The following is a 20728-nucleotide window of genomic DNA, read 5'->3' as shown; positions in this document are numbered from 1 at the left end:
AGAGGCAGGTCAGGTGGTCTGGTATTCCCATCTCTTTCAGAATTTCCACAGTTTATTGTGATCCACACAGTCAAAGGCTTTGGCATAATCAATAAAGCAGAAATAGATGTTTTTCTGGAACTCTCTTGCTTTTTCCATGATCCAGCGGATGTTGGCAAGTTGATCTCTGGTTCCTCTGCCTTTTCTAAAACCAGCTTGAACATCTGGAAGTTCACGGTTCACGTATTGCTGAAGCCTGGCTTGAAGAATTTTGAGCATTACTTTACTAGCGTGTGAGAGGAGTGCAATTGTGAAGTAGTCTGAGCATTCTTTGGCATTAATATATATAATTTTTATTTGTCAATCATATCTTGTGCATACATGCTAAGTTGCTTCAGTTGTGTCCAACTCTTTGAGACCCCCAAGGACTGTAGCCCACCAGGGTCCTCTGTCCATGGGATTTTCCAGGCCAGAATACTAGAGTGGGTTGCCATTTCCTTTTCCAAGGAATCTTCCTAACACAGGGATCGAACATGTGTCTCTTAAGTCTCCTGCATTAGCAGGCAGGTTCTTTACCACTAGCACCACCTGGGAAGCCCCCAGTCATTCCTCAAACAAGCTAAAACAATTTTTCTGAACACCTACTTGATCCAACCACTATTCTAGGCACTAGAGGTAAAACCTTGAACAAAGTAGGCACTATTCTGTGTCATCAGGGACATTAAATTCTAGTGGGAGACAAACAAATTAAAATTGTAAAATATCCATATGATGTTGAGAATTCTTTTTAAAAAAAAAACTAAAGTAGGGTTAAGGAAATAGATTGTGCTGGAGGAGAGGACTCTAGAAAGGCCATCATGAAGGGTGACACCTGACAAGACCTGAAGACAATACGGGAGCAGTAGGCCATGGGGATATATGAAGGGGATAACATTCCAGAAGGAGGGAGCAGTGAGTGTGAAGGCCCTGTGGCTGGCTGTGCTCTCATGTTTAAGGAACAGCAAGGCTGGAGCAGAGCATCAGGGAGAATGGAAGGAAATGAGGTCACGTGGGGGTGAGGGAGCAGGCGGCACAGGGTCTCCTACTGTGAGGGCTTTGGAGTCCCTGTGTGAGTTGGGGGCCCTTAGGTGGTTTGAGCTGATCCAACTTCCACTGAAGAACAATCTCTGGCTAGGAAATGGCAACCCACCAGTGTTCTTGTCTGGAGAATTCCATAGACAGAGGAGCCTGGCAGGCTACAGACTATGGGGTCGCAAGAGTCAGATACAACTGAGTGACTAAGCACAGCACACTGTAGCAGGGGAGGGGGAGAGAGACACGGGGACCAGCTGGAGGGCAATGCGACCATCCAGGCAACAAATGACAGTGGTGAGAACCAGGATGGTAAGAGGCCATGAGAGTGCTCTGATTCTTGATATATTTCAAAGTAGAGCCATTCCATTTTTAAAAGTTCCCTGGAAATGTGTCTACTGCCAAGCAGTCCTGGGCTTTACCAGCTGCTTGTACTGGAAAGACCAAAAGACAAACTGAATTTGGTCTACTGAGCCCCAGCCCAGGCAACAAGTATGGAAAATGCATCAGTGCAGGGCTTCAAGCAGGAAGCCACGTGACTCTGTGTGAGTCCCAAGGGAGCTGGGGATGCTGTCACCTGGCCAGGAGGGGCCTCTCCTGGCAGGACTCACCACTACTCCCACCTCCCTTCAGACTCCACCGCATTCCACCCCCAGCCTCTGAAGGGCTGGGTGACTCAAATGCAAACTGCTCCTGGCTTTTCAAGGTGGAAGGAAAAGTCAAGGAAGCCCAGTGAGGCACTTGGGGTCTGGGTCCAAGACCAGCTCCTACCACCACCTCCAGCCCCACCCCACCTCCACTATGTGACTCTGGGTAAATCATTTACCTCTAGATCTTAGTTCCACATGCGTAAATGAGAATCATAATACACCACCCAGCCAGGGGAGGGTGGGGAGTCGTTCTTGTGAGGTTTCAGTGAATTATAGGTACCATGCTCTGCAAAAGCTGGCTTAGAATCATAACATACAAGCCATTCCAGCTGTATAACTTTGGACTTAGAGTCTCCCTGATACTGTGTGTTCTCATCTATAAAATGGAGGAAAATGACACCTTTTAGGGCTACCATGAGGATCAAAGCAAATAATCCACAAAAAGTGTTGATCACAGAAAAGCAACTCAATGGCTGTCAACCAGCTGTGAGCCACTCCTACGGGCTCAGCATTCCCAGCAATTTTAAATGTGGCCTCAGGCTCCAGTTCACCAGAAACAGTCAGCACGCTGGGTTACCTGCGGAGGCTCGTGCTCTCTCAGCTCTGGAGGTTCTCCCTGTGGATGATGCCGGCCTCCCAGGGCCATTCGGGTGAGGGGCCGGTGAGCACACTGTAGGTGCTGACCAAGTGGTGGTCCTGAGGCGCCTTCCTCACTCAGGATCGCAGACCCAAAAAACACCACCCGGGGCCACGGAGAGATGGTTTCAGCTCACATTCCTGCAAACAGCATCTTCACACAATTTCCATCACACCCACAGTCTCTGTTAAAGTTTAAAAGTCCTATGCAAGGACCTTCAGCACATAAATTACTAGGCACAGAAATAAGTCCTGAAGGCATCAGAGAAATCAGGATGGAAAAGAGGCAAAGAAAAGTAAAAGTCTTCTCCGTTTTTCCTCTTTTCTACTATCTCAGGGCGAGATTTAGGAAGCTGAGGGGAAGAAGAACCAGGGAGTCTAAGGGTGTTACTGTCTGTCAGATAATTGAGTCTATGAGGAATTATGATACACTGTGGGCAACAATTAATGCTTTTGAACTGTGGTGTTGGAGAAGACTCTTGAGAGTCCCTTGGACTGCAAGGAGATCCAACCAGTCCATACTAAAGGAGATCAGTCCTGGGTGTTCATTGGAAGGACTGATGCAAAAGCTGAAACTCCAATACTTTGGCCACCTCATGCGAAGAGTTGACTCATTGGAAAAGACCCTGATGCTGGGAGGAATTGGGGGCAGGAGAAGAGGACGACAGAGGATGAGATGGCTGGATGGCATCACCAACTCGATGGACATGAGTCTGAGTGAACTCCGAGAGTTGGTGATGGACAGGGAGGCCTGGCGTGCTGCGATTCATGGGGTCGCAAAGAGTCGGACACGACTGAGCGACTGAACTGAACTGAATTGACTGTGGGCAACAAAAGCCTAAATGTAAAGGGTTTTTCCTCCAAGTCTTCTTCACTTGGAGTTACTAAATGCATAGGTTCCATTAACCTGAATCCATTCACCCATTTTTCACCCCCATATTTCTCTTATTCTCAGTTCTCATACCCTCAACCAGCAGCACACGGAGGCCCCCAGCGACAGGACTTCTGCACAAGGCCCAGGGCTGAGGAGGGACAAGATAAGGAAGGTAAGGCCATCCTTGGCAGCTACCCCTTGGAAGGCCCTGGCATGTGAATGAAGGTGAGAGTGGTTCTCGCACTTCCAGGAGCTCAGGTTTTAACTAGGTCACCCCCTGGACACTCACACCACCTCTCACTCTTTATCTCCATCTCCTTCTATTTTAAGGCAGGAGTGCTGCCAGGCAGTGGTGTGGGTTTCCCAACCTCTCCTTCTCTGGAGGCCAAGCCCTCACCTGCCAGGTGATGGCTGGGATGTCTCACTTCCTCCAGCCTCACCTCTTTGGACTCCTGAGCTGGAGTCTAGGATAATGACCAGCACACCCAGGATATCCCACCTTCCTCCCCCACAACCATGGGGGTTGGGGGGAGGCCTTCCACCCCTTCTTAAGCCCAGATCCACACCACCCTCAGGATGAAGCCCCAACTCCTCAAAGCAGTCCTCTCTGCAGCCTCCTTCCTTTCTTTATATCCTTGAACATGTCACACTCTTAGCTAGCTCTGCCCACTCTGCTTTCTCTTCCCTGAACATCCAAACTCTGTCATCACCTAGAAATTCCCTGCTTGTTCTTCAAGGTCCAGCTCAGGCTCCCCCATTCCCCCAGCAAGCCTTCCCTGGCCACCCCTCTCTGTGCCTCTCCAGTCCACATGCTTCCCTTATCCAGTCACTTGCAGAGTCTCCTCCAGTTGTTGACATGTCTGTGTCCCCACCAGAGAACAGGCTCTCAGGCTCCCTGAGGACACCAGTGGCACTCTGATTCCTCAACTAACGCCTACGATCTTCTGGTATACCAGATACCTGCTGAGAGCCAGTGATACAGCTAATGAGCACAACAGACAAAATGCCTGTCCACATGGCGCCCATATTCTAGTGATGATAATAGCCAACACTCCAGAGTACTTCATATATTCAAGACTATTCTGAGTCATCTTAATTTGTTTAATCCCCACCGCAATTACTAGCATCCCCATTTTACAGAGGAGGCCCCATTAAACTGAGGCCCCATATTAGATAGTTTGCTCAGGATCCACAGGCTAGTAAGTGGGAGGGCTGGGGTTCAAATCCAGGCAATCTTGTGCTGGACCATGCTCCCACTCACTGAGCCTTTCTGCCTCTCAAGGCTGTTTTCTCTGTTCTGCTTTACCCATTTTGATATCCCCAGCCTCCAGGCCAGGGCTTGGCCCACTGAGAGCTCAGTAAAGGTCTGTTAAATGAAGGGATCTCCTTGAACAGTGGAAGCTGGCTCCTCTGCTGCAGGCACCCGCTTCTCCTCCAGTCCTCACTCAATCCAGCAAATAAGACCCCTCAGCCTTCCCTGACACGTCCACCACTGACCTGTTTCCCCCTGGATGCTCCTCTCCATGCCATTCCCACACCACTCACCTGACACTTCATCACACACCACCTGACCATCCAATAGCCTGAACCTGTGTGGACGTCTTACCTCGCCAGCTCCCTGATATCCCCCAGAATACGAACAGTATGGTGCCAGGCACACAGCACAAATAGACACAGAAATGCTAAAGTGAATCTTGCCTCCCCTCTCCATCTCTTCATTATCACTGGAGCTATTTTTCCCTTTCCCCAGGGGAAGTAAGCCAGAACCTGGTCAGAAACAATCTCTGCTGCAACTATATCCAACTGTCTAAATCCATAAGCCAAAGTCATAATTAGGGTGTAGCTTTCCCAGGTAGCTCAGTGGTAAAGAATCATCTGCCTGCCAAGCAAGAGACGTGGGTTCAATCCCTGGGTCGGGAAGATCCCCTGGAGAAGGAAATAGCAACCCGCTCCAGTATTCTTGCCTGAGAAATCCCATGGACAGAGGAGCCTGACAGGCTACAGTTCATGCAGTTGCAGAAGAGTCAGACACAGTTTAGCAACTAAACAACAACAAATGGTTAAAATCAGCAAGTAGAGTGGCCATTTGTAACTGCTTGGGCAAAATGCACATTCAATGCCCTCTGTTAGAAAATGCCCATAACTGAGAATCTGAGCCGGGCAGTATCCACAGGTACCCTCTGTGTGGATCAGAAGACAAGAGTCCTGGCAGGATGCAACTCAAGGAATCACTCAAATGCACTTGGACCAGCACAGCCACTACAGAAAAAAGACAAATTCCTTGGAAATACTCGCTAAAGTTTATCGAAATATACAGTGTTCTGGGGACTGAGTAATAACATGTTTTGTTCTCAAGTGACCAGTGCAAAAGTCCCAGGAGGCAAGTGCCAGCATCGCCCCATTTTATTTAGAGGTTAAATAAAATAACGGGGCCACAAAGCTGCGCTGCCTGTGCGGTCACCCAAAACCCCAGGGCTGCCCTATCTGAAGTCCGGAGGGGAACAGCTGAACCGTGTGTGACAGCTGAGCCCAGATGGAAGCACTCGACACTCAGGGAGGGGGTCCCTCCACCGACCCCACTTGCTTCCCAGGCAGATACAGCCAGGGCCAGGAGGGGAATAGGCCTGGGCCACAACCAGCTCCAGAAAGGTTCGGAGGGCTGGGGGTGGGGTGCGGTATCAGTCTGAAGGAAATAGCCAACTTACCAGGCCATCACACAAGCACTGGCGGGTTGTGGATCGGTCGGGACCCACTCAGATTCCCCTGCCCCTCTGCTTCTGAAGTGAAGTGAAGGTCACTCAGCTGTGTCCTTTGCGACCCCATGGACTATACAGTCTGTGGAATTCTCCAGGCCAGAATACTGGAGTGGGCAGCCTTTCCCTTCTCCAGTGGATCTTCCTGACCCAAGAATCGAACCGGGGTCTCCTGCATTGCAGGCGGATTCTTTACCAACTGAGAAGAGTCAAGGACATTTCTGCTTGCTCCCCTAGGTGGCCAGCGCTCCCATCACCACCCCTCTCATGAAACCCGGAGGCAACTATGGAAAAAGGAAAGCCAGTCACCTTCTCCCTGCTTCAGTCCACAGGCTGTCTCCATTTCCTCCCACCAGGAATGTCCCAGGACAGGGACCCGAGCAATAACCCGCAGGCTGTGGGAAAGAACTAGATGTGAGGTTTTCACTCTCCTCCAAAGGCCAAACCTTTTCACAATGAAGAGGAGTTGACTTTCAAATCTTCTTTCCACCTTGGATGGGACTAGGGGAAGGAGGTGTCCATCCCTAAAAGAAGGCAAGTCCGAAGCAAAGGCTTTTGGTTTAAAGGATCTGTTTCATCTCCCAGACCCAACCCACCATGGAACACAGTGGAGACAGGCCAAACAGGTACAAAGGGGTGGTGAGGACCGCAGTGAAGGACAGCTGGGGCTGATCCCACCTCTGCCACCTAACACCCGCGCTGTGCGTTCTGAAACCCGCTTTGTCTATAAAATGAGGATAGAAATAGGACCTGCCTCATAGGGTTGGTACAAGGACTATGAGCTCACGTCTGTTAAGTCCCTAGAGCAGTGCACATTGTCATTCAGTTGCTCAGTCGTGTCCAACTCTTTGCAACCCCAGGGACTGCAGCACGCCAGGCTTCCCTGTCTTTCACCATCTCCCAGAGTTTGCTCAAACTCATGTCCATGGAGTTGGTGATGCCATCCAGCATACACAGTGTGCACTAGATAAACATTTATAAAACAAAAAGTAAATAAGAACTCAACAAAAGCAGCTGGCTTCTCAGTGTGACAGTCCTCCTGCCCCAGCGTTCAGCTTACTGTACCCCCAAACCAAGCAAAATCCAACAAAGGCCTGAAAGAAAAAAATTCTCAAACCTTTCCATGAACTCAAGGAGGCAATTCTGCATCAACCAGGTCCTCCCTGCCCCAAGGAGCAGCTTCAAAAAGCCCAGCAAGAACACTGCACAACACAACTATTGCATCTGAAATCACTGCGCTCCTCACTTCAAAATACATGGGGTTTTTTAAATAAAAAGAGTGTGCTTTGGGTTTTAATTTAAATATCTACCTGTTCAGAGACTAGGAAGCCTTCCCCCAAAGAATTACTATCCCCCCAGCCCAAGTTTTAGAAACCATACATTGCCAAACCCACCAACACACGCATGGGTTTTCAGGTGAAGAGGGCTGGGAGAGAGCCGAAACAGAAGCCAACTGAGCTCTCCCCAGCTCCCGCCTACACACCAGCGCTAAAAAAAAAATGTAATTATTCAAAGCCTCAGCAAGCGGATGTAATTTCAGGTACCGCCAATTCTGTTTAGAAAAGGATTAATGGGTACAGTGATTATAGATATTTAGCTTCACAGCATTCATGTGTCTATTTTTTAAAACTCCCCAGGTTAGAATGTGTTGAGAAAAGAAACCTTTCCAAATGCTTTCATGGGCAGGGGAGGGAATCATTTGCCCTCCCTGGGCCCCTGACTTTGCATCCCTCCTCACCCCTTCGGTTTACAACCCCAATTTACCCCTAATTCCAGTCAACCCTCTCTCCTTGTGTGCTTGCCAGTGTCGAGAGGGTCAAGCCAAACGTCAAGTCTACAAAGCCACTCTGATTCGGTTGCACACTGACTCAATGCCTGACACGGTCCCTGGGGAGCTGGTGAGCCATTCACGGTGCTGAGTCACAGTCCTGCCCCCGCCTCATCTCCCCCAGGACCAGCTCAGGAAAGACTGTAACGCCAGACTACTCTAGGACTCATCAAAACAACTGTCTGCCAGGACACATTTCTTCTCCCAAACAGAGGAAGCATCCCCATTTCTCAACTTAATTGCAGCCTGCTTGCCTGCTCTGGCTGGCAATGTCAATCACTCACAACCATCCATCCACCACCCTGCCCCTCTCCTCCTCCCTCAGGAGGATCTCTGAGTGATCGCAGGGTTCTGAGATGTAGAATGGCTAGCCTGCCCACCAGGTAGACACAGTCCCCACTCAATGGTCACCCCAAAAGACCAGCCACCCCGCCAATGCTGCCAACAGCCACCAGCAGCATCATCTGAGCAGTGGGAAGGAGAAGAAACTTCCAAACTCCACAGAGGAAACCAGAGGCCCCAGGAAGCCTGGCCCTCCCGGATCTAAGCAGGGTCACAGGCTGGACATTACAGACAGCTGTATCCACTGACTCGCTCAAGGCCTTTCTCACAGCTCCATCGAATGAATCCTGATGGATGTCCTCTCTAAATGAAAAGGTTCACAAGGCCTACAGACCCATTATGTGCCAAACAGCACACTAGGAGGCTCAGCTAGGCCATCACGTTTCATTCGCAAGTAACACTCGGAAGGAATGGAGCGCTCCCATCACTGCACAGATGGGGAAGCTGAAGCTCTGAGATGTTTTCATTTCCAGGGTCTATAAGCACCCACAGAGTTTATAATGACGCAGATTCCCAGTCCACTCCCTAGAAGTTATGCCTCAGCTTCTACTTCGTGTTGACCCTCCCTGCTCCCTCATCGAGGGCTCTAACAGATACCAGGGTTACTGCTTCTAAAACAAAGAGTTTAGATGCCCAACCAGGCAGTGCAAACACTAATGCCAACACCTGGGAGACCTCTCCATGGTGGTGGTGGTGGATGGGGAGGAAGTCAACACTGTCCATTTAGAAAATGTGTCAAACAAGAAACCTGTTCATCTTCTCTCAGGTTGGACACAGCCACACAGAGCTTCGAGGAATCATTTCTTTGATATTTAGCAACAGCCATTTAGTGCCCTTTCTTTGACAGATAAGAAAGCACAATTCTCCCTCCTGTTAGCCTGATCTCAGGAGATCTTCCCCAAGGGGACAAGGTCTATCTGCTGATCGTGCTGCATTTATACCATAGGAGGAGGCTCCCTTTACGGGAGTAGCAGGAATGCTAGTTACACAGCATGCACGATCTGCCAGACACTGTGTAAGTCAGCAGGACAGGCATCTTCCCCATTTTACAGATGAAAAGGCATCTGAAGACACAGAGAGCCTAAGTGACCTGCTCAAGCGGGCAGTAGCGCCCCAGGCACTCGGACCCCAGAATTTGCATTCTGTAACTCCCCCACAGCACCACCCCTCAGATACAGAAGTTGGGGGAATCCCAAGGCAAAACCCCCAATTATGTCACAATTATGTCACTCTCCTAAAGCCCAGGTACTGGTGAAAGGTGGTATCCAGGCCCAGTTCCTACTAAACTCAGTGCCAGCCTCCTAGGGGCGCAGGCAGGCACACACATACCCTCAGCCCCAGTCCCTTCGCCTTCCCTCCATGGGACTCTCCAACCTCAGGCTGCCCTCTGCTCTGCTTCACAGCGGTCTGGCCTTCCCACTCACCCTCTGATGCTCCTGAGGGCTCCCTTCTCAGGCCGCCAGCCTCATCACCCACACTGAAACTACCCAGTGTCCCTCTCCTCTCTTGGAATAGGCTGGAGGGTGGAGACAGGGACCTCCACCTCTCTCCACATCACCCAGTGTGGAGACTGGCGTACAGCAGATGCTCATCAGAGTCTAGATGAATCCTGGGTCAAAAGCCAGCCAGCATCTGGTTAAATACTCCCCCAAGAAGGTGCTCTCTGTGGACACACTCTGAACTCGGTTTGGAGAGGACAGGCTTATTGCAGAGGTTACTACATTAGCGTACAACATTGCTCTGCTTCCACGCCTCCGGGGAAGGAGACAGTCTCATCTTTTATTTCATCCAAGGGGTGAGAACACAGGAGCTGTGCATCCAGCCGTGCAGGCATAGGGCTGAAATGGGATTTCTGCCAGCTGCATATCCCTAGCACGCTGCCCACCTCCCCACCTTCTCCCCACCCCCCATCCTGCACTGCAGTGTTCCAGGGAAGCACAGGAGGTAGCCAGCAGCCCCTGGAAGAGCCTGTATCTAACTTCCAGCTGTCAGACCTCACAAGGCTGAGGGCTCTGCCTTGGCAGGAAAACCCCCTGAAAAACCCTGAGAACCCTGGATGTGACGTTGGAAATGCTCTTCTGGCAGAAGCTGAAAGAGACAGCCGGGCTCTAAGCAGGCTTAAGAGGCTCATCAGCCCCTAAGCTGCGATCAGCTGACATCTGCAGGGAGGTCAGGGGACCTACTCCCCCAGAGGACCAGGGACCCAACCCACTGCCCTGCCTGGGAACCATCTGCCCGGCCCATCACTCTTGTATCCTGCGGGGGACTTTCCGAGGGAGGCCCAAGAAGACTTCTGCCTCAGGATCCTCAGGGAAGCGAAGGTACAGGGGACAACTTTGGGGGAATAGACTGCAAAGAGAGAATTCGGGACAGAGGGAGAGGTGATGGGAGCCAGAAGACACCTCGAACCTTGGTAGAAACAGTACACACATTTGTAGCCGAAAGGACCCTGGTTCAAGTCCCAGCTCCCCCACCAACGCTCTGGCTTTGAAAAGATCTTTTAACCCTTTTCCCACTGTGTGCCTCAGATGCTTGTCTGATCTGTAAAATGAGGACAATAAAATAATAAAAATACCTGCTTCTAAAAAGGATGTGTTTTTCAACAATCAAGCACCATGGAGATGATTACTGTTGACATCTGTGGCCCAGGCAGCACCAGTCAATGTCTGTCCTTCAGCAGGCAGAGCTGATAACCAGGCGGCCGCCCAGATTAAGGATCGGACATCTGTGCAGCCCTCTAAATGCCCAGGAGGGAGACAAACCAGGAGCCGTCTTCACACCTCATTACCCAGGGCTCTTGGTCCCCTGGTCCCTACAGCCTGGATGAGGTATCCATGGCCTTGGGACAGCATAGCTGTTGTTGGACAAGGTTATGTAGTGTTTTTTTTAATTGCCTTTTTATTCGGAAAAATTTCAAACCTACGGAAAAGTTGCAAGTCTAGTACAAAGAATGTCCATGTACCCCTCACCCTGACTTACCTGCTGTTAACATTTTGCCCCATCTGCTCTCAATAGTGTATTCTACTCTCCTGAATACACAGGTGTATATTTTTGAGTTTTTTTGTCAAACACGTTAAAGCAAATATTTTAAGGACACCTTTTTTCCTTTACTTTCAAGTTGTATTTTATTGTAAGCAAGTAATTTTTAAGAGAAATTGCTTCATGAATGGAACACTTCACGAATTTGCATGTCATCCTTGTGCAGGGGCCATGCTAACCTTCTCTGTATCATTTTAATTTTGGTATATGTGCTGCTGAAGCAAGCACATCCTTTTAGTAACCATGATGGTTATACAGTTTTTATTAGTCTAAACCAATTCCTGAGCTGAGTCCTATCTTTGGTTTCCAAGCCAGGCAATCGCAGTTCAAGGGCAACAGACTCTGGCAGCAGCAGCTGAATATGATCAGGACTCAGAAATCACATATGTCTCTACCTCACCTGATAGCTGAGTGGATACCTGGAAGAGAAGCTCACATCTATTGGCACTTACTACGAGTCAGGCAGTTTTGCTAAACCCCTTTAATCAATTAATTCACATACTTCTCACATTTATCCCCATTTTACTGGCAAGGAAGTGAGGCTTACAGGGAGTAGTAACCTGCCAGGGTTAGGGAGCTGTTACATGGAGGACCTGGAATCTGATAACTCAGATTCCAGAGCCCATGCACTAAGTCACTGACTCCTTACACAAGCTACCACCACCTAACAACCCCTACGCATTTTTCTGCATGATAAAGTTGCCCACCTGTGCTCTGCTTCAAGAAAAGTTTGATGCTTGGTATAAACCAATGCAATACTGTAAAACAAATATCCTTCAGTTAAAAATAAATAAATAAAAAGAAAAACTGACCCTGATGCCAGGCCAGCATCCCAGTGACTGTGAGGAGACCGGATTCAAGACAGGAAGGTGTCCTGGCACAACTCAGTCCAGCCAAAAGAGGACCCGAAGTCCCAAAAGCTGCTGATGTCTTTATGGAGGCCAGCAGGAACAAGCTCATGTTGAGGAAAACACAAAGCCGTGCACCAAACACGATGCTTCCTGACAAAGAGCTGATCTTAATGGAAGACGAGGGAGCGGATTGTTTTAATAACTTAAATGGAGGATAAAGTCTATTTGAGTTTCTGGACAGAGTCATTTTGAGGATGTTATCCACCATCCGGTCTCCCAAGTGAGTTGGCCTTCACCCTTCCGTCATTGGGCTTCCCAGGTGGCTCAGTGGTAAAGAATCCACCTGCTAATGCAGGAGACATAAAAGATATTTGATCCCTGGGTCAGAAAGATCCCTTGGAAGAAGAAATGGCAACCCACTCCAGTATTCTTGCCTGGAGAATCCCATGGACAGAGGAGCCTGACGAGCTGGTCCATAGAGTCACAAAGAGTCGAACATGACTGAAACAACTTAGCAGGCACGTTTCTGACATTAGAGCTGTGGTTGAAGGTCTGAGAAGCCCTGGGCTGAGACAACATGCTCACCAGCTTCTGTGAAGCCTGAAAAGGCTGAGTTAATACAGCACTTGACTTTAGGAACTCACTTTGAATCTCTATGAGCCCACATCTCTGCACTTAAAAATGCCGTAATTGTGAGCCTCCAACCTGATAATATTCATGAAGCACTCCATAAGCAATAAATCATTAACCCAAACACTTCTCAGTGTTTTGGAAGTAAATGTTTTGATACTCATTTAAAAACAACAGACAAACAAAACCATATTTTCCCATGTTTTTTCCTCTGCCAATATTTACTTAAGACACCTTGACAGTTTGCAGAGATGTTGTTCTTTTACATGGAGCAAAAAGATTCAAAACCATGCTCTTTTCTGAAGACACAGAAAACAAGAGTAAGCACCTCACTAAATCACCAAACAGTTCACATCATGAACTGCTTTCTTACATAAGCTCCTTTTCCCAAAGTCCTCCATTTAGGAAGCCCAAAATTTACTCCCATAAATATTAAGAGAATGAGATCTACATCCACCCTCTTCACATACACACTGCACCGCAAATCACCCACCTGTCCTTTCTCTGAAAATAAGAGCCTTAAGAAGCCACTTGCCACCATTTGTCTTAAAGAGGTTTTGCCAGATCTTTTCTGGGTTGGTTTTGAGACCGTGGCACCAATCACGACTCTTAATCCTTCCCCAGCTCTCTACACAACAACGCTCTTGTTCCTTTCACACAGAACCTAACATTTCAATCTATGAGCCAGTTTTCACCCTTGATAAAGCAACCAGGAAATGAAACATAAAGTGTGGGATTACGCCAAGGCTTGCAAGCTGGGAGAACCTTTTCTTAACCTTCAACAAGAGGTTTCAGAATTTCCCTTCTAAACAGATGTAAGCTGCTAATTTCCCAGTCATTCTTTGTGGAACTGTTGCTTTCTGGTTTGAAATAAAGTTGCTGGGACTGCTGTTCCCAGCAATACCTCAATGAGAAAGATGACAAATACCTGAATGAACAGGCTGGCGTGCTACAAGACAAATTTCACCACCATGAAGTTCAACATTTGTCTGGGGAGGAATACGTGGCAGACGGGACAGACTTCTTCCTAGGGGTGCCCTGGAAGACTCTCCCTTGGCTGATGGCTTAATTAAACTTCAAGAGGGCAGTTTCCTGGGCCATCCTGTATTCACAGGCTTCTATACCTAGTGCCTGGAGCTGACTGGGGTCCCCACCTGGACGTCCTGTCACGCCTGGTTCAACCTTCACTCTCCAATTCCTCCTCTCTCCCTTTAATTTCAGACTGTGTTTGTAGAATAAAAACACACATTCTAGATATTCAGCATTATTCTAGAGGAGTGATCCTTCTGAAGGAGGCCTGAAGCCTTGGTTCACGCCTGGTCTCCACTCCCTGCCTCCATGCGATGGGTTCTTCTGCCTGCCCGCTCCCAGCCGCCTCGGAGCACACAGCTTGGCCCAGCACTGCTGCTACTCACTCCTGTCCAGGGGCTCTGAGCACCAGCACTCTTGCCCCATGGTGTCTAGCAGTGGGGCATGATGGTGGCGATTCAGCCTGTGAGGTCAAAGACCTAATGTTTGCACTGAAAACTTTATATTCCACAATACAGAGAGGAACCACAAGATTTATGCCAAGAATTTAAATTTTTTATTTTTCTAAACTTAGAATGACATTAAATATCGATAGCAAGTAGAAATGCCATGACAAGTGGAGGAAAAGCCTGCAGAAGCAAAGAAAGGATCTTTATACTTTAATACCTTTAATGGCACTTTTTTGCATGGCTTTTAAAACACTCTGATTTTGCACAGGGTACTGCAAATCAAGTTTCCAGTCCTGCCCTGGGATCTGCTGCAGTCCAAAGGGCTGGGAGGAGAAACTGGCCTTAATCCAATGGGCACCCACAAGGAGAATGGCATCTACACAGGACAGCCCTGGAAGGCTCGAAAGCTAAAACCGAGGGCCTTCAAGCTAGATGAGACCTTGTGGAATCATCTGTTTCCCACCAGGACCCTGAAGCCAAGTTACAGCAGACACTAAAGCCTGGTATCCAGGGAGGGTGGGAGGCCTGGTCCAAAGACCAACAGACGTCTCGCTCCCCAGACACGGCATGAGGTTATAAGGTGAAGAAGCCAAAGGACGCCAGGTTCCCACACTGAGTGCTGTTCTTGACAGCAAGCGACAACATCCAAGAAGCCTGAGGTCCAGGTATCAGCCCTGACAGGTGTGGTTTCCGACGGCTTTGTTCCTTCAACTTGCCCAGTTTCCCCTACACCCCTGACCTACTTCAATAATACCAGTGCCTACTCTGTCCAGTGCTGCGCTGGGCACGAAAGTCTCGGAGGAGCCAGGACCCCTCCTCTGTGCCATTCCTCCTGCTTGTCAACTTAAGAGCTATTCAAAGGCTGCTGTAGGGAGAACCCAACTTACAGGGTTCCATGAAACCCTGAAGACCCACTGTGATACTCTAGCTCCCAAAGCCTCTTCTAGAACTTTTCCTTCATGGGTTTCATGTTTGAAAAGGGTGTGTCTGTCAAACTGTTTTCACTAAGTAATAGTTAACGGGGAATTCCCTGGTGGACTAGTGGTTAGGACTCCGCACTGCCACTGCAGGGCACGTGGGTTCCATCTCTGGTTGGGGAACTAAGATTCCCAATAGCCATACAGTGCAGGAAAAAAAAAATTAATGTCTTCCATTTCTTACTCATCAGAGACATGTGCCGCCACCACCAATCAGCACAGGATACCAAGGGCTGCTGCCGATTCAAGGCACCTCAATCCCCAGTAAAACAAAGAAGGGGTGTGGCCACATGAGCCCTGGGCAGCCTGACTCAGAGTGATGATACATGATACAAGACTGCTTCAAGTATCAACACAAGTTCTCACTGGTGATGTGGGGTAGAAGCCACCACCACCACTACCATGGTGACCATGAAGACTCCCAGCTCTAACACTTTAGCCAAATAACTGAACTTTCATGAACTTGAATTTCATCATCTGTAAAACAGGATAATCCATGATTTGCTGCTTCTAGGGCCTGTTAGAAGGATCAATAAGAAAAGGTACTGGATGGGGCTTCCCTGGTGGCTCAGTGGTAAAGAATCTGCCTGCCAATACAAGAGACACAGGTTCAATCCCTGGTCCAGGAAGATCCCACATGCCATGCAGCAACTGAAACCATGTGCCACAACTGAGCCCATGCTCTAGAGTCTGCAAGCCACAGCTACTGAAGCCCACATGCCCTAGAGCCCGTGCTCTGCAACAAGAGAAGCCGCCACAATGAAAAGCCCACACATCGCAACCAAGAATAGCCCTGGTCCCCGAAACTAGAGAAAAGACCACTCTGCAGCACCAATGAAGACCCAGCACCGCGAAAAATAAATAAATAACATTTCAAAAAAGAAAAGGTACTGAAGAACATCAACTGTCCTTTTCCGCCTGAATACCCAGGATTATACAAGATTCCTTGTTGGTAAAATGGAACTAGTAACAGTTCCTACTTCATCAAGTTGTTGTGAGAATTAAATCAGATAATAGTTACAAAAACAGTTTCTGGCATTTTTCAAGGACTCAAAAAGATGAAGCTATTACATAATTGCTGGAGAAGGAAATGGCATCCCACTCCAGTATTCTTGCCTAGAGAATACTGTGGACAGAGGAGCCTGGTGGGCTGCTGTCCATAGGGTCACACAGAGTCGGCCACGACTGAAGCAACTTAGCATGCATGCATGCATTGGAGGAGGAAACAGCAAACCATTCCAGTGTTCTTGCCTGGAGAATCCCAGGGACAGAGGAGCCTGGTGGGCTGCCGTCTCTGGTGTCACACAGAGTCGGACATGACTGAAGTGACTTAGCAGCAGCAGCATTACATAATTGCTATTACTACCATTGCTATTGCTATTAATGACACTACTATCCCAATTACTATCATAACTTGGTCTCTGGCTAAGAGAAAGTAAAGAAGCGCTGGATTACAGGAAGTCTTCCTAGGGAATACCAGCATCATGGAGTCTAGAACCAGGAGAACCAGGAGCAGAGTCCTTGTTTCTGTCCCAAGTTAACCCCAAAACTAATCAAAAGTGCAGAAATCAAACTAAAATCCACCTGCCTTAGCTCAAGGTTTTCTGCTTCAAGAAACTTTTCTCTGGAAAGTATTCAAACATCTGCCAAATCTACTGATGCATCCTAAAAAATTCACATGACTCTCTAGTCTGAGGATCCAGTAGGGAAAATACAAGCAGCTGCACATGGGCTTCGTCCTTCTAGCTGAGCCCTATTGGAAGAGGATCTATAAAAAATACAACACTCAGAAATGCTCATAGCAAATCTAAGAAAGCAGACTGAAAGAATATTTTTATTGGGGGAAAAGGAGAACAGTAACTCGCAAACCCTTAAGTCTCTCAAGAAATTGTCAGGGGAGGTAGGAAATATAATCGACTGCCATAGGGTCTCAGCTTCCCCACATAGATCACCTTTGAGCACAGGGACACTTTCACATATTGCTTTCCCCTGGGCCTGGGAGGACTCGTCAAGGCCCTAGGAGTTAGAGTGCCAGGTAGGGAGTCAGGGTTTGCTGTAAGATGATCACCAGGGACTTGATACCAGTTACTGGAGAAGAGTCAGCAAAAGACAGGAAGGTTGGGAGGCTGTGACTATAGAGTCCTACACTCTTCAAGTCCCCCAGCCCAAGACTTTGCCTAATACCTCATGGAAAAGACAGAACCTATCAGAAAGGAATACCTACCTCTCCTCTCACCGACCCTATGAACCTCCTTATATCAGCTCTGGCACTCACCCTCTTCCTTTCTGCAAATGGCTAAAAGGCCTGGTTCCTGTCTGAGACCAATGAGACTGAAGTCCTGGATGCCTTCCCTCCCACTATCACTGAAACACTGCTCCAGTAACTGTCCCATCTCTTTCTTGCATCATCTACTTCTCCATCTCTACTGGATCGTTCCCATCCAAACAAAACATGCTGTATAATCTCCCTCTACAACCATGCACCCCCCAAATGCACATCCTCTCTAGTTCTCAGTTCCTCAACTCCACTTTGCAACAAAACCACCTGGAAGATTTGCCTATACTTACTATTTCCTCACCCCAAGTATTCTTTTCTACTTATTTCACTCAGGATTTGTCCTTTAGGCTTGTGGGACCCCTCATTCTCCTGGGCTTTCTCCTACCTTTTCAGTCCTTCTCTTTTGCCAATTCCTAAATGCTACTCTCTCCCAAGGCTTAGGTGATCTTTTCTCTAAACTCTTTTTCTAAGTGATTCCATCGAATCTAGGCCTTGAATAACCTTATGATGCCCAAATGTATATCTCTAGTCCTCTCTCTCTCCAGGGCCCAGATTCACACATCTGACTAACTGATACAGTCACATCAAAATGTAACATGGCAAAACAAGATCTCATGCTCTCCCCCACCCCTCAAACCTGCTCCCAGCCTTCCTATCTCAGTGACGTGAGCCCCATCCACTCAGGTGCTCAAGCCCTTGGGAGTCATCCCTGACCCTTGTCTTTTTCTCACAGACTGCAACCCAATCACTAAGACTACTTCTCTCCATCTCCAGCACTACCTACCACCCTCAGTCAGGCCTTCATTAACTCCTACCTGGACTACAGCAATAGCCTCCCACCGCTGTCCCTGCACTTGTCCACCTACAGCCCACACTAGAGCAGGCAGAGCGACCATTCTGAAAATGTAAATCAGGTAACTCCCTGGCCATCCAGCGGTTGCCTGGACCCAGGTCCAATCCCTGGTTGGGGAACTAAGATCCTGCAGCCTCTTCTGCCACTTTCTCCCTTATTGCACCACACTCCAGCCACACTGGCCTTTCTGCTCCTTGAATTTGAAGCTCTTTTGTGCCTTAAAGCCCTTTCACCGGCAGTTTCTCTCTTCTAGAAATGCTTTACCAGCTCATCAACACAAAGATGGCTCTTTCTTGTCATTCAGATTATACCTTAAATGTCACCTATTCAGAACTCCAACACTAACTTCCAATCCAACCAAATCGCCCAGTTACTTACCACATCATCTTACTTTAATTTTCTGCATGCTAGTTACCACTATCTGACATTACTCTTGTTTGTCTTTTTACTTGTTTTTCGGCTTCCTTCCCTCCCCTACTCATTGCAAACTCCCTGAGTACCTACCTGACCAGTGTCTGCCTCATTCACTTCCGTAGTCGCAATGCCTAGAACAATGTGTGGTACACAGGAGAAATCTCATAATATCAATAAATGCAATTATGAGCCAGAGAAGCCCACTGACCAAGAAGTCTGAGGCCCCAGTAAGAAATAGAATATTTCCTGCCATATCAGGAAACAAGGATGTGACAGTCATCAGCCCTAAGGAAACTCAGGAAGGAGAATACCTGCCATCTAGCAGCCCTCAGGGAGAAGGCAATGGCACCCCACTCCAGTACTCTTGCCTGGAAAATCCCATGGGCGGAGGAGCCTGGTAGGCTGCAGGCCATGGGGTCGAGTTGGACACGACTGAGCGACTTCACTTTCACTTTTCATTTTCATGCATTGGAGAAGGAAATAGCAACCCACTCCAGTGTTCTTGCCTGGAGAATCCCAGGGATGGGGGAGCCTGGTGGGCTGCAGTCTATGGGGTCACACAGAGTTGGACACGACTGAAGTGACTTAGCAGCAGCAGCCCTCAGACTACAACCACTCCCTACCATAAGCCGTTGAGGAAAGGAAGCTCAGGATGTGAAAACCAGGATCCTAGCTGAGGTACATAGGAAAAAAATGATTTCATTGAATCCAGACTCTTATATCTTCCCATACACAGAAGACACTAAATTCCTTAACTTGGGATATATGGTTTTCTTTAATTAACAATAATCTTTTGATGTTCAGACAACCTGCCCTTTGTTGCAAAACTGGCTCCTCCCCTCACCTCCTGAGCACTTCTCTGAGAGTTACTTGACATGCTGCCTCCCAGGCTTGAGACCTAAAAATTTCCACCGAATAAACCATAACTCTCAACTTTTAGGTTGTGACTATTTTTCAAGTTGACACCAGCCAGCTCCCCAACTTCTCTCTCAAACACAAATATGAGGTAGAATAGCAAAACAGCTATTGGTCGTTACTATAAATCTCATCCAACAGAATTTCAACCACCTGCCAGAGCCCAAAAACGGGGAGGGAGGCTCTGGGGTATTTTAGACCATTCGAGTTTCAAATATGTTGCTCCACTACTGACTAGCAATGTTTCAGTTGGTGAAGAAAGGAGTTCTCACTCACCCTTAACATACACCCGCGTCCATCCTTTGGCTAGTTTATTCATTCCGTGAGCAAACATTTACCGAGTACCTACTCTGTGCCAGGCACTGGGGCAAAGGATCAAAAGCAGTTTCTGAACTCCCGCGAGCAGGCAGGAGGCTGCAAAAAAAACGCTGCAACACAGGTCCACACCCAGAGTGAGAAAGTAAAGACTATACTAGTGTTAGCGTCGGAAGGGCGCCTGAACTCCCTGGGCCTCGATTTCATTCCTGCACACCTAGGTCTAGGGGACCTGTCGACTGGGGCTCCCGAGCTTTTACGGAAAGCTGACTGACTACCAAAGGCAGGAGTCTTCGAGGAACGTAATTGGCCGACCGTTCCCCTCCCCACCCTCTCTCTCCCCCGCAGGCCCCTGCTTTGGAGCTGTGCGGAGTGCGGTTCCGACTCTCCACCAACCATCCGAGAGATCGCGCCCCAGAAGATAAAATTCCCCCAGACGAGACACCGTCCGTCTCTCTTCCTCCCTCCCGAACCCCAGCTGCTGGACCCGGATCAGAACTCCTACTTCTGCTCTCCCCAACCCCGGCGCGCGCCAGGTTCCTTGCAGCCGGAGACCCCAGTGAGGGGGTGTGTCCATGCCATCGCAACAGCGCCCGAATCCCGCCCAGTCGCGGTGTCCAGGGCGCAGTTTGAAGCCCCCGGCGCCCACATCAGGCCCTACTCCAGAATCCCCCTGTGTAGATACGGCCTCCTTCCCACCTCCCCGCTAGAGCCCGCCACAGAAACCAGGCACAAAAAAACCTCACACGAGTACGGCTCAGTGCGCGCCAACCCGCCGGGACCCGCGCGGGGGGAGGGAGCGGGGGCGCGTCGGAAACCCGATCTGACCCTCAAGGCACAGGGAC

At 48.8% G+C, this 20728-nt stretch overlaps 1 protein-coding gene across 1 annotated transcript in view; it reads right to left on the bottom strand.

Moving 5' to 3' along the window:
* The window catches only part of PLEKHA7 (pleckstrin homology domain containing, family A member 7), a 228329-nt gene that overhangs the window by 206534 nt on the left and 1067 nt on the right, over positions 1 to 20728 (bottom strand).

The sequence above is a fragment of the Bison bison genome, unplaced genomic scaffold (assembly GCF_000754665.1).
Source record: "Bison bison bison isolate TAMUID 2011002044 unplaced genomic scaffold, Bison_UMD1.0 scf7180017864518, whole genome shotgun sequence".
Taxonomy (NCBI): domain Eukaryota; kingdom Metazoa; phylum Chordata; class Mammalia; order Artiodactyla; family Bovidae; genus Bison; species Bison bison.
Note: the sequence above shows the minus strand (reverse complement) of the source record. Positions and strands in the feature narration are given on the sequence as shown.